The following is a 13,831-nucleotide window of genomic DNA, read 5'->3' as shown; positions in this document are numbered from 1 at the left end:
CTGTGCTGCCAGGAACCATGTGCCCCAACACAGCTTCTTGTAAGGAGCTGCTCAACTACTTTTTCTTCCTCTACCCATTAGGTTGCAAATTTACCAGACTATGGAGGCAAGAGTACAGTAAAAGAAGCTTTCTCATGGAAGAGGATCAAAAAGAATCCAGGAGCCAGAGGAAGGGGTAGCATCTCACAGAACAAGGTTCTCCAGGCATGATGTGGCCACTGCACCTTGAACCCTCAGCATCTGGAATTAGATACCTGCCTGACTTGCACAATTTTGGGCCTATCAACATCCTTGTCCTGGAGAAGGGAGGGGCTGATGAGGCCTCATCCCTCCCTGAAGATGAACAGGCAGTATAAAGTAAGTTGGGGGAAGGGCCCCATGAGGCCCATTCCTCCCTGAGAATTTACAGACAAGGAAGAAAATCCTTCCCCATTTTGCTAGGCTATTGTGGGCCCGGGATCTCAGTAGCCTCACCCACAAATCAGTAGGGATGGGATGTGAGGAAACACTTGTTTCAAGAGGTAAGGTAACTGGGGACCACTGTTGCTGGAGGAAAGAGAGACATTTTCTTCAGTGCTGAGCTCATGTAACTCCTCACCCATACTCCTGTAAGAAAATCATTGGTTCATTAAAAAAAAAAAACAGCAAAGGATGATAGGAAAGCAAAAGGGAGAGCAGAGACGAGGTGGGAAGAAGTGTGTGCTCCACAGGAGCGGGAGGACAAGAGAGGCAGTGAGGGGGAACAGAAAATGCAAATCCACGTGTATGCGTGCATGAACACATACACACCCTACAGTATAAATCTCCAAGCTGGGAAAAGGACTAGCAGGGAGGAGAGAGGTTGAGAGGGATGAAGGGATAAGAGAAGGTGTGTGGGGGGGGCATGACTAACCAGAATACAATATATACATGTGTGAAATTGTCAGAGAACAAAATTAACACAAAAAGAAAAGAATTATATTAAGAAGGAACATGTGAAAAGAGATGAGCCACTGAATCTTCTTAGTTCAAGGCAAAGATGGTACAGGAGAGCCCCAGTTGATTACCCTGTGGGAAACATTTTTAAGCAAAATTAAAAGAGTCTTCCATGGCTTCTGTAAACACTCTGTTGGACAGAACTCAGTCACATGATCCTACAATTGCAAAAGAAGCTGGGAAATGTATTCTAGCTGTGTACCTAAGAGGAATGAAGGAAACAGGTTTGGGGGAAATTCACAGCTGTCTCTGCCACTGGACATTAAGCAAAGATCTGGAAGGCTCAAATTAGTCTGGGGAGCTGGACTTCCAAATTCACTGTCATCCTCACTCATCTGCTCATTTGCATGCCCTATCTATTCATCTGCATCCCTTGTGAAGAAGGCAGAGAGGGGAAAGTGATTTTTGGGGCATTACCCCAAATGCTGCTTGGGTTTTAAGGTACCACTCGCCAACAACTTGGCATGTGGCAGCCAGTGTGACCAATGCTGTAACTGCCTTCTTTCATTTAATCCCTCTTCTAAGAGAATTATACCATGGCATGATCACCCCCACACTGTAGATAAGAAAATGAGGTGTCACAAGCTGGCACAGTAAGTCATGAGAGGACCCTAAATCACCCAGGACACTATCATCTCAGAGGTCACACTCCTAACACATCTCTCTTCATTGTGACTCATCTGTCAGATTATGTATTGTTCCTCAGGAGATGAAACATCAAGGTTCCTACTTCCTAGTCATATTATTTAAACCACAGTATTAGCTCATGGGAAAGAAAAATATGTCATAAGAAGTTCAGAATGTGAGCTTTGAAGGTAAACAGAAATGGCATGCCTCAAAGTGACTTTCTTCCCTAACTTTCATAGGCGATGGATGCTGTACATGAAACAGGAAAGAAGGAAAGAGAGAATGGGAGGTAGCAACAGAAACCCCATTAGTTAGGCACAGTGCAACCTCCAGCAGACAGGAACTCCTGCAGGCTCCTTAAGCATAGAGACCCCTATGATTACATCTCTTACTCCCAGCCATTAGAGGATCCCAACATCAGGACCATGGGTGCTTATCGTTTACAGCAGGGATTGCACATTACAGGAACAGTTTCCACACCAATATGTTTGGATGGGATGCCAAGACACAGATTACCCTCCCAACTTATCCAACAGCCTCATTAATACTGGGAGAATTTGAGGAAAAGAAGTATCAGAGACAGTGTGATCAGTGCTAATTGTCAACTTGACAAATGCTGTGTTCACCTGGAAAATGGGTCTCTAGTACATACCTCTGGGGGACTACACTGATTATGGTAATTGATGTCAAATGACCCCTTTTAGTTGTGGTTGGGACCACTGCTTGACTAGGGGACCCTGGAATGTATAAAATGAGGCCAGCGAGGTGAACACTAACAGGCATACAGCCCTCTGCTTCCTGATTGTGGGTGTCCAGCTGCTTTGAGACCCTGCAGCCTTGATTTCCCACCATGACAGATTGTACCCAAAGACTGTGAGCTGAAATAAACCCTTTCCCCATTCAGTGGCTTTTGTTAGAGTATTTTTATCTCTACAACAGGAAAAGTAACTAAGACAGACTGCGTGGTATTTGTGGCGCTGTATTATTGTATATTGGTTTATTTTCTCTTTCTCCCCAAGAATGGCTCTTTTCCATGTGCACATATTTTAAAAAGAGATCAGAAATACCAGTGTGTTTTTAAATGAGTGAGCATTTAGTGCTGAGTGGCTTTTATTCCCTCACTCCTGCCCCCACACACCCTGAACATTAGAGACAGGCTGAGATTCAGTATAAGCTCACAGCATCTAAGAACAGAAAGATTTATAGCTGGTGGTACCATATAGCAGATAATTCAAGGATCTACTTCTCTTGCCCTGTGGACCTAATTCCATGACAATGCAGTGGCCACTTCTAAAGGCTTTATGCAGAAGATTCTAATACAAGGGCTGGCCAACTCTCTCAAATAGAAACTACAAATCAAACAGAGTGGGAAAAAGCCAATAACCACTTTCCAATTTCCTTAAAAAGAAAAAAATCTAGGGCTACACTTTAAATATTCATTTAAACATATAGTAATAAACCATTATATATTTTAATCTGTTTTCTGTTTGACAATATTTCATTTGCAGCCTCTCTGTGGCTTATAAAAATAGACCCAGAGTCCAAATCCCCACAGCGTGCGATTTTTCACATTCTCTAATTTGCAGTAATGTATTTGTGTCAAATTCAGTCTCAGGCCTCCCCAGAGGAAAGCATTGGCAATTTGTGCCTCTGAGGAGGGAGGCTGAAGTGCAAGTCTCAGTACCACGCTGTGCTGGGGCCGGGATGCTGTAGGATGCAGAGTGAAGGCCTCCTAAATGGCTGAAGATTGACTTTGATCCTGAAACATGCCTTTGAAAGCTATTTTTATTCTTTGAAATTTTCATATGTATACCATCCTGATCTATACACCCCTCCTCTCCCCTCTTACTGCCCTTGGTTCCCCACCCAACACATGCTCCTCCCACCTTCATGTCCCTTTTATTGTTTTTTTAATAACCAACTGAATCCAGTCAGTGCCTCTTGCAAGAGTACAAGCCACTTCCCAGCAACCACACTTTGGCAGGTGTTGGGGCCTACATGCCAAGTGCTACGGTCAGCGTAGTGCCTCAAACATGGCGTCAGTTGTGCTAATGTCTGAGGGCCTGTTACACTTTAAGTAACTCTCTCTCTCTCTCTCTCTCTCTCTCTCTCTCTCTCTCTCTCTATTTCTCTCTCTCTCTATCTCTATCTCTGTGTGTGTGTGTATGTGTGTGTGTGTGTGTGTGTGTGTGTGTGTGTGTTTGTGTGTGTGTGTGTGTGTAACCTCACTCAGATACCTTTCTCAGGTGCCCTCTATCTTGGTTTTTTGAGAAAAGGTTTCTCACTGGTCTGGAGCTCACTGATTACTCAACTGGACAGCCAGTCAGTCTTAGGCATTTGTCCATCTCCCCCTACTCAGCACTGGGATTATAAGTCACACTGCCACACCTAAGTTTTGGTTGTTTTGTTTTAATGTGGATCTGTAACTCAAACTCAGTTTCTCATGTTTGTGTGTCAGCATTTCAGAGATTGAGCTCAACTCTTGTCCTTTCAAATGGGCAGAGAGGATATCATGAGAGCAACTAAGACCAAATGGATGAACACATAAGGCCAGACTTTACCTTTTCTATCATTTGTGACCTTGGACTCAGTTCTAGACTTTGATTGAAGAAGAAGAGCAAGGAACAAATCCAGAGCCAAGGTTCTTCACTGGCAACCCAAGCCCCTCCCCCAATGTGCCACCAAGTAAAATTCATTAAATCTGTGAACTCGAATAAATAAAGTAACAACTTTACTTTTAAGATTCCCTTTAATTACACACGGGAACAACAGAATCACAGGCACATTACTGCCACCTGTGACTGTCAACAACAGAAATAACAGATTATTTTTAAGTCACATTACATTATAATTATCAAAGATATCTCCAAATATCATAATGCTTATTGCTACTTCCAAATCATGTAATTACTAGACCTGCTTGTTTAATGTGTTAATACAGGAAATAAAGATTTGACTGAATTTTTTTTTTTTTACTCTCTACTAAACACATTTCAGTCTGGTTTCCTTGGTGATTCTTAGTATTTAGTGCTATGTCTTTTTACATTATTTTTTATTAGCAGTGTGCAGGGAAACATATTGCTACAGCACACACCTGTGAAGGTCAGAGAATACTTTCAGCGACTGGCCCTGTCCTTCCATCTTATCGTGGATGGGTCTCTTCTTTCCACTTCTCTGAGTATTCCAGGCTTGCTGGCCCAAGAGCTTGCAGAAATCACCTGTCTTCACCTCCCACCTCACCACAGGAGTTCCAGGATTAGGGAAGAGTCCAGCTGTGTCTCCTTTCTGGGGGGTTCTCACCTCCCTGGGCTTGGGTGGCAAGTGCTTTTACCCCTGGGCCATCACCATCCCACCAGCATTGTGTTCTAGGCTTTTGTGGTTGTTTTGTTTTGAATTTGTTATTTATTTTTATTAGTTATTCAAGAGTTTCACAAAATGTGTTTGGTCACATTCACTCCTTTCCCCAATTCTTCCTAGACCTACCCCCTTCCATACTCGCCTAATTTGGTGTCTACTTCCTCCCCTCCCCCTGTTTTTTCAACCTGTCAAGACCAATTTCTGCTGCCCACATATTCTTGGATGTGTTGTCTTCCCCTGGAAGATGGTCAGCTTTAAAAAACATTGATCCCGGAGTGAGAGGTATATATCTCCCAGGTGCCCAATACTATCATAAGAGGTTAACAAGCTTGGTTACCTGGTGTCTTGAGGACCCTCAATCTCATATACAAGCAACTCAGTCTATGTCTGAAGGTTTGTTGGTGGTTGCTAAAGTGTCCTATGGTGGCTTTCTTTCTTCCTTTTTTAGCTCCCTGTTATTTCTGATATTGCATCCATGAAGACAATTCAATGTTGTTCTTCCTAAGACCTCTGAAGATTATTATGCTTCTAATATGAATCACGTGGATCTGCTAGCTGAAAAAAACAGATTCTGCAATACTGTGGGGGAGCCACCCTGTCGTCTTTCCGAGTTTATAAACTCTCTTCCTCTGAATCTTCATGAGTAAGCTGAAAGCATTGCTCACCTGCCATTCCTTCCAGAATGCTACCAGAGGGAATCCACCAACAGTGAAGCCACTCAATGCAGACCTGGATGGAATCCCCACCGTGTCCCTTACTAACCGCCACTGTGGAAAAATAGTGTCCCCTACTTGGGCCACTGATTCCTTATCTTTAGAGTGGAAAGAAGTGAGAGAGGACAAGCTATACCATTTAAGTTGCCTGTCAGAATCCTGGCAAGCAAGCTCAGGGTAGGGCTTGGTGAAGCATAAGAGTGAGCATGGATGACCACTGTCTTCATCGTCACAGCTCTCTTCTCCATTCTGTGCCAGGTGTTCTATTCCCGTGGAATATTTACATGCCCCTCACCTCCTTAGATGCCCTGACGTAGGTGATGCATTCCAGTTTGTGGTGTGTGGAAGGAAGTGGCATCTCTGTGTAGAGCTGATGAAATTTCAAGAGAGAATCCCCATTCTCTTTCTGTCTTCTCCATGTTAATGTTGGAAGTGTGAGTTAACACAGCAGAGTCTGAGGTAGAAGCACTCGATGCTCATTGACTGCTTGACACACAAGAAAAGCCACTATGAGGAGTCTCCCGAGCCTCAGTGAGCACGCAGTGTGAGTCAGAAACAGACTTCCGCTGGTGGAACACTGGGACTTCTAGTGAATGTATGACTTCAGCATAACCCCGCCTCTCTGTTTTTCAAGACAGGGTTTCTCTGTATAGCCCTGGCTGTCCTGGAACTCACTCTGTAAACCAGGCTGGCTTCAAACTCAGAGATCTGCCTGCTTCTGCCTCCCAAGTGCTGGGATTAAAGGTGTGTGCCACCACCACCTGGCTTAGCTTCTCTTAATATTAGTACAGCAATTTCCTCCCAGCTAAAACAGTTCATCATGGAGGAAACCTCTGTAAAGAAAGAAATTCTAAAGAGAATTTCCTTAATGATCAGGAAGTAAACAACTCAAAAGTCTCAGAAAGTCTCTGGGACTGACCAGATGAACAAATTCCCTCCCCACTCAAGGATTTTTAATCCAAAAGGATGTTGAGAGTCAGAGGCCATCTGAGATGCCTAGAAGAGGCACTCTCCAACCTGCTGAGGTGCCTGCAAGTTCTTGCAGTGAGCTCCAGGTTGCCAGGTTTTGTGAACCATCACCCATGCTGAGGTGGGTTTCTGATGATGCAGCTGCTCCTGTAAGTAACCCCTCACCCACACTCCTATAAGCAATACCAATAAACTCATTGGTTCACCAAGTTGGACTTTGGCAGTATTATTTTGGTCTTTCATTAGTGCCTTATGAGGTGAGTAGACATGTGTTCACATCTTTCAAGGAGCAGTGTCACAAAAAAATTAGTTAATTAATGAAACACAGAAACAAACAGCTCCCTTCAGAATGCAATAGCCAGATCTCTAGAACTCCCATAAGACACACTTGGAGGCCAGCAGGAGCCTGCCACCTACCTGCCAGGTCCAAAGGCTGCAGAAGAAGCCTGACTCTCAGCACAGTCTCTACAGACTCCAAAAACAACCTTGGCTCACCCACCAGGACAGAAGAAGATCTCTTGAGACACTACGCTTTCAGTCACAGCCCAGGTTAGCTGAAGCCAGAAGCTTGCTGTTTGCTCTCCAGAGATGCAAGAGGCTCTAAGCTTCTAGGTGGCTTCCCATTGGCTGCTCATCTTTGTGTGCTTGCATTGTAATGGGCCCCCAGACCTTAGCACAACTGGCGCCATGATGGAAGTACCATTCAGGTCTCAGAACCCAGCACATAGGCATTACCACCTGCCAAAAGGAGAATAAAGACCTGATCCATCAAAGTCCATAGTTCTGGGAAAGTCCTTAAATGTACTAACCTTGCTTTTTGGCTTCTGTAGTTCTGCTTCTGGCTAACTGTTCTTGCTAACTGAGCTGTGTCAACCCAGGATGTGGTTTTTGTGCTTAAAAGCTCACCCTGAGACAGGCTCAGGACTGCACTCAGGTCCAGAATGACTAATGTAGTAGCCAGCTGGCTAATAAAGACTTCCTATTGGCAAGAATCAGTGTCTGAGCAGTCTTCTCTAGTGGACACTTCACAATAGCATGTGTATTGGGGTGCACTTGTTCATGCTGGCACATGTGGAGGCCAGAGGTTAACACTGGATGTCTGCCTCAATTGTTTCCCCAACTTGTTTCTGAGTGGGGACTCTAACTGATCCTCACCATTTCTGTTAAGACTGTCTGGCTGCAAGTCATCCAGAATCCTCCTATCTCCTCCCCAACAACACTGGGATTCTGCACTTTCCCTGCCACACCTGTCTTTTCTGTGGGTGCCCAGATCCAAACTCAGATTCCATACTAGCAGCTCGCTCTTTACCCACTGCTGGCTGCCCATGCCCAAGAACTCCAACCTGGGCAACTGCTGTAAACGGCCCAGGGACAAAGCATAAGATGTAATTAACATGTTTCAAATCAACATGTAAAACATGTCAGATATCTAAGTATTAATTAATATTTTTTGCAAACTAATTACATTAAAATGACGAGCCCAGGAGGAACTAAAAGAGTTTTCAAATTCTGTTTCACTCCTCTTATTTAAATGTCTGCATGGATTACCACTTTATTCAATTTCTAGTTTTTTTTTTAATTTACCAGAAATGATCCAAACATCACACTATTTCACAGCCATCATCATTTATTCATAGCTCAATAGAGGAAGCCAGTATAGCAATAACTCTTTTTCCCCTCGCTCCTAATTGTCATTCTGGTGAGAGAAGAGGAATGCCAGCCTCAAGTCAAGGAACATTACTGCAGAGCATCAGCCACAGTCACCAGTTTCCCCCAAGCATGTTAGCATCGTTCATCATGAGGGGTTTGTGCTGAGCAATGCAGGCTTCTACCCACAGGGCCTTGCAAGCCCACTGCTCCTATCTCAGCTTGTTCAGGAAGCAAAGTGCGTGGAGTCAAATACTAACTTTGCCCACAACCGTATGGCCTTGGATAGATCCATAAACTCTTCTGAGCCTCGGCTTTATCATCCATTAAATGAAGGTTATAGCAATACTCTCCCAAGTCTGTTGGAAAGAATAAAAGAGGTAATCCATATAAAATGCTTAGCATGGAAGTCTGGATGCTTCAGAGATGTTGTCTGTGTTCATTGTCACCATCGCAGCCACCGTTGGGAAGAGGCCAGCACCAGGAAGATTAACCTTCAATGTCTTTCACCCACATGGACAGGTAGACCTTCATCTCTCTACTGCTCCATCATTCACCCACATACACAGCCATCCAAAGAAATCTCTTTGCTCCATATAAAAATGTCTTCAAAGCCAAGCATGATGGTGCATGCCTGAAATGTTAGGACCGGGAAGGCCGAGGCAGGAAGACCATGCGTTTTAGGATTTCCTGGGCTATATAGAATTCAAGACCAGCCTATGGTACAGAGACCATGTTTCAATAAATAAGCAAAACCAATGATATGAAAGCTATTTCTAGTTATGAAAATATGCCACAGAGTATTTAACCAGGTATGTGGCTCTCAGTGTTTTTTGGTTGGTTGGTTGGGTTTTTTGTTTGTTTGTTTTGTTTGTTTGTTTGTTTGTTTGTTTACCCTTGAACAGGTTACATGGGTGAGCTGAGTGGAGGAAAGAAAGGCCCATCACATCCAAAGCCTCTTCAGGCTTCCTAAAAGGAGCTTAAATGTCTTCTAGGGGATCAGCCTTTCACACCCGAGTGCCTGCCTCTGCTGTAACTTACCTGAAGGCACCTGTTTGTCCATCTGTGAGTCTCCGATATCACAGGCTCCTTGAGAGCTGGAACACAGTGTCTGACTCACGTTAAAGTCACCAGTGCCTTGAGGAGCAGCAACAACACGCTCTTTAAGTTCGTTGAGCAATGCAGGTCCCCAGGAAGTCCACTCATCAACAAATACGTTGTGTGCTCTGCTACTCTGAGAAACCCAGCCCACTTGGCTTCCAGCTCAGCCCGTCTTACTTTCCCCTGGCTAGAACTAGGGTGTCTATTCTTTTCTTAGGTGTTCTGTACCCCAAATGGATTCTCTTCATTCTCCTGGCACCTTGGAAATCTGTTCTTCTGTGTAAGTTTTCAGAATCAGGAAATTTACCTCCCCACCTCTTAGACAATTTCAAACATCCCAGCACTCTCCATCAATCGTCATTCCCACAGCCTTCTTGCTTCTTCTCCATGAAAGCCATGCTACCTGAGTGGATCCACATCTCCCCTTGCCATTGATAAAAGCATGCCAAATCATTGAAATTATGCACCATCACAGAGGATGACAGGCCAGCACCTCCACTGCTGGGCCTCATTTGGAGGACTGACTCTGTGAGCTGCGGTGATATGTGGCTGGGAGCAGATCTTTTGATCGTAAATAGTCAGGAGGTTGGAATGTATAATGCTATGGAAATAAATGGTGTCGAAACCATAGGACATAATTGATGGTGCTCGAGCAGATTTTCTGATCCCAGCGTACTCAGGAAGTCTTAGCACAGAGGCAGCCAGGATGACTGGGCTTTAGAGAGGTTGACCTCAGAAGAGAGAGTTTAGAAGAGGAGCGACTAGGCTTTCTGTCAGTGTCCCAAGAAGAAGCCTTGGCTCCTGAGGCAATTGGGTGACTTCTGACCTTGCTTTCCGGGCACCCTGCTGGTGCCTGACAGTCATCGATGTGACCCTGACTTGGCTCCTATTAGCTCTCTGAATGAACTGTGCTGAGCTAAGGTTTGCTCGTCTGTAAAATAGGGAAGATGGCAATACTAGCCTCATAGGACTCCTGGAAGGATCAAGTGATGAAGTATACAGAAGACGTGAGCAGTGTTCACCATGTGCTCACATACTAGTAGAAGTCGTCTCTGGTTGTCGCTGTTCCTCTTCCTCAAACACACCCTTTTCCTGTGGTAGTTTGCTTGTTGGTGACCAGATATGTGACAAAAAGCACTTGAAGGTGCAAAGCTTTCATTTGGCTTATAGAGAGAATACGGTCCACTATGATGGGAAAGTATGAGGCAGGGGTGAGAGGCAGCTGGTCACATTGCATCGGAAATCAGGTAGCAGACAGCAGATAGGAAGGCAGGCCTGCCTACAAAATCCCAAGACCCACCCCAGAGATCCATTTCTTCCAGCAGTGCCCCACCTACTAAAGGCTCCATCAACAGCGCCACCAGCTGGGGGCCAAGTGTTCCAACACATGAGCCTGTGGGGAGCACTTCACATTCAGATCATAATGTCCCAATGCAATTGTGCCAATGCCATAGCCTCAAGACCTCCCAGTAGCAGGCCATTTTTTATTTGTCTTTGTGTGTGTGTTACACATAAGAAACTCACAGAGGCTAGACGGGGGTGTTGGCTCCCTGGGATCTAGAATTATAGGTGGTTATGAGCCTCTTGATGTACGTGCTGGGAATTTAACTCAGGCCCTCCGGAAGATCAGCAAGCACTTTCAACTGCTGCACCATCTCCCCAGCCCAGAGCCCATTTTCATCTAGAGTACGAAGGCCAATTCCACAGCTTCTCACTGTCCATTCCCCAGCATCCTTTTAAAGGAAGATCGTGGGCTAAGGGGCTTCTGGGGACTCAGGACTGACACTTCCATTTGGCTTAGTCTCTGCGTTTGTCCTTGTTGACACTTGTTTCTTGTAGCACTTAGAACGAGTTATAAATACACCATCAAAGGTCACAATGAGTGGCGTATGTTCAGGGCTGCGTGTGCAGCAGGTGAATGTCAGTGGCCTCTCGCACACCAGATCATCCCATCTGCTGTCTCAGAAGAGTTGTAAGACTCATTCTTTACTCTAATTCTATTGGGGAGCACAAGGAAGGACGAGTCATCTGCCCAGCTTCTGCCCAGCTTCTACCACCTGCTAGGCTCTGCTCCTGGGGTAGCCTGTTATGGCTTAAATGTGAAATGACACCAACAGACTCCAGTACCAAATGCTTGGTTCCCGGCTGGGGTTGCTGTTGGGGAGGCTGTGAACTCTAGATGAGCTCAGCGTGGTGGAGGCCTTTGGCCCCAACCTCTCTCTGTGTCTTGGTCCATGGAGATGAGAGGAATCCTAGCCACTCTTCTTGCCACCAAGGCACAAGCTCCTCCACCACACCTTCTCCACCATGTTGGACTGTAGCCTCTCAGATTGTGAGCCAAAAGAAACCTCTTCTCCTGCAAGCTGCTTCCTGTCGGGTGTTCGTCATCAATGAGAAAAGTAGCCTAAACAGCAGCTGCTTGAGTTTCCTCGTGTGTGCCATGTAGAAAGCCATACTCATTTTGAGGATGTTCAAATAACTCAGTGTCTGGGATGCATGCATAGGCAGTGACTGAAAAAAGCCATGCCAATCAATGCTGCTGATGCTATTGGGGGGAGGGGGTCTTCCTACACCTCTCCCTGGATACTAGGTCTCTCCAGGTGTGTTTGCTGTAGGGGTCTCACTGGTTAGTCAGCATGTCCCAGAGGCTTCAAATCAGCATCTCTGTCTTTCTGCTTAATTTTCATCTCTAACTCTCAATTCTGCCTCCACTCTCCTTATTCTCTGTGCACACACTTCCTTCTGCTCTTTATTGAGGAAAAAAGACTGCCAGGTTTTCATACCCTTCTCTCTCTCTCTCTCTCTCTCTCTCTCTCTCTCTCTCTCTCTCTCTCTCTCTCCATCCATATCCATATCCACTATCCATCATTTCTTCTCTCCATGTTAAGGAGGACATTGTCTCCAGGATAAATGTCCTCTACCCAATGGAAGGACTCATACTCAAGAGACACAGTAACAAGCAAAGTACAGTGCCCCTGACAGTTTTTTGGTCTCCCCTGCTTCCAGTACACTGGTGCCTGCTCTCAATCAACCCACACATCCTCTGTGGCCTATCCTCCAAGAAAATGTCACTTGAAAAGTTGCTTCCAGACTCTTACCTTGCCTCTAAGCCAAGGACCCATCATTCTCTTGGCTCAAGTACCTGCTTTCTCGAACGACTGTTCTGTCAAGTGGCTTATGTATCTTCCTGTTCACTTCTGAAGCCATACCCATCTGGCTTCTGCTTCTACCTACAATGGAAAGGCTTCCCTGGAATACTTGATATTATGCATTGACTGAACCTAGAACTACCAGCCTGGTTCTCATTTCCCTAAACTCCACTAAGGTATCCAATGTGGCCATCTCATTCTTCTCACCCTCTTGTTCCATGACTTCCATGAGGATATTTGGGTCTGCATTTTTAGGCTCATTACAAACATTTCCCTTTTCCACTTCTTAGAAGTATGGAAAGCCATTTCCTCACACTCGCTCTAACGTTATTCTCTGATCTGATGAGCCCTTTCTCTCCTATGCCTTTTCTGGTGCTCTGAAGTCTTCTTTGTTTGATGACAGCCTAGCTCATCTTCAGTGCTCCCCTGAGGATCCTCTGCAAATATACCTCCTCTGTCTAGGCTCGCATTTGAACTCAGATCCCAAATGATAAGGAGAGTGCTGCTGTGCATTTGTGGGAATCCTGCTCCTCATGAACTGTCTGACGCTATAGCACTTCTTACCCAGTCCTCCCCACAGGGTACCTTTATCTGAGGATGTGGCTGTGTATTAGAACTGTGCATGCATTACAGTGCTGTGCCTGCAATATAGTGGGCTGTCACATTAAAGCCCACCATAAAAGCACTAACCATATCTCCAAATGAGAAATCAGGGCCTTTGAGTTCAGGCCAGGTGATTTTTCAAAACTCTTGAAATGTCCATTTGCACTAGCTTTAAGGTCAGGGAAGACGATCAACATGTGATTTGGCAAAATGGGAGGATGCCAAGAATGCTACTGTAAAGCACCACTGATCTTCAAGGGGACCTTGTCCTTGAATGACAGAAGAGGTCATAAAACCCAATGTGAAGTAAACCATGCAAGGACATTCCTGCTTGGCAATGCTAAGAGATTATAAAATTGTGTTCTCAGACGTGGCTCTTAAATGATTTCTCATTGTGTACCTTGTTATTGTTATACTTTAGACAAAATATAAAGGAAAAGGTTTGTAGATAGAATTATGTAATAACAGGGGCTCAGTTTGTGAAGTGTACACCTTTCAAGCACGAGAACCTGAATTTGAGCACCAGAATCCATTTTTTGAAAAAGTGGGGTGTGTGGTACATGTTCACCATCTTAGCACTGGGAAGGCAAAGATCAAAGGATCCCCGCAGCTCACCGGCCAGGCAGTCTTGCCTACTTGGCAAGTTCCTATTCGGTAAGAGACATAGTCTCAAAGGCAGTGGACATCATT

Source organism: Peromyscus leucopus, chromosome 8b (genome assembly GCF_004664715.2).
Source record: "Peromyscus leucopus breed LL Stock chromosome 8b, UCI_PerLeu_2.1, whole genome shotgun sequence".
NCBI classification, from domain to species: Eukaryota; Metazoa; Chordata; class Mammalia; order Rodentia; family Cricetidae; genus Peromyscus; species Peromyscus leucopus.
Note: the sequence above shows the minus strand (reverse complement) of the source record.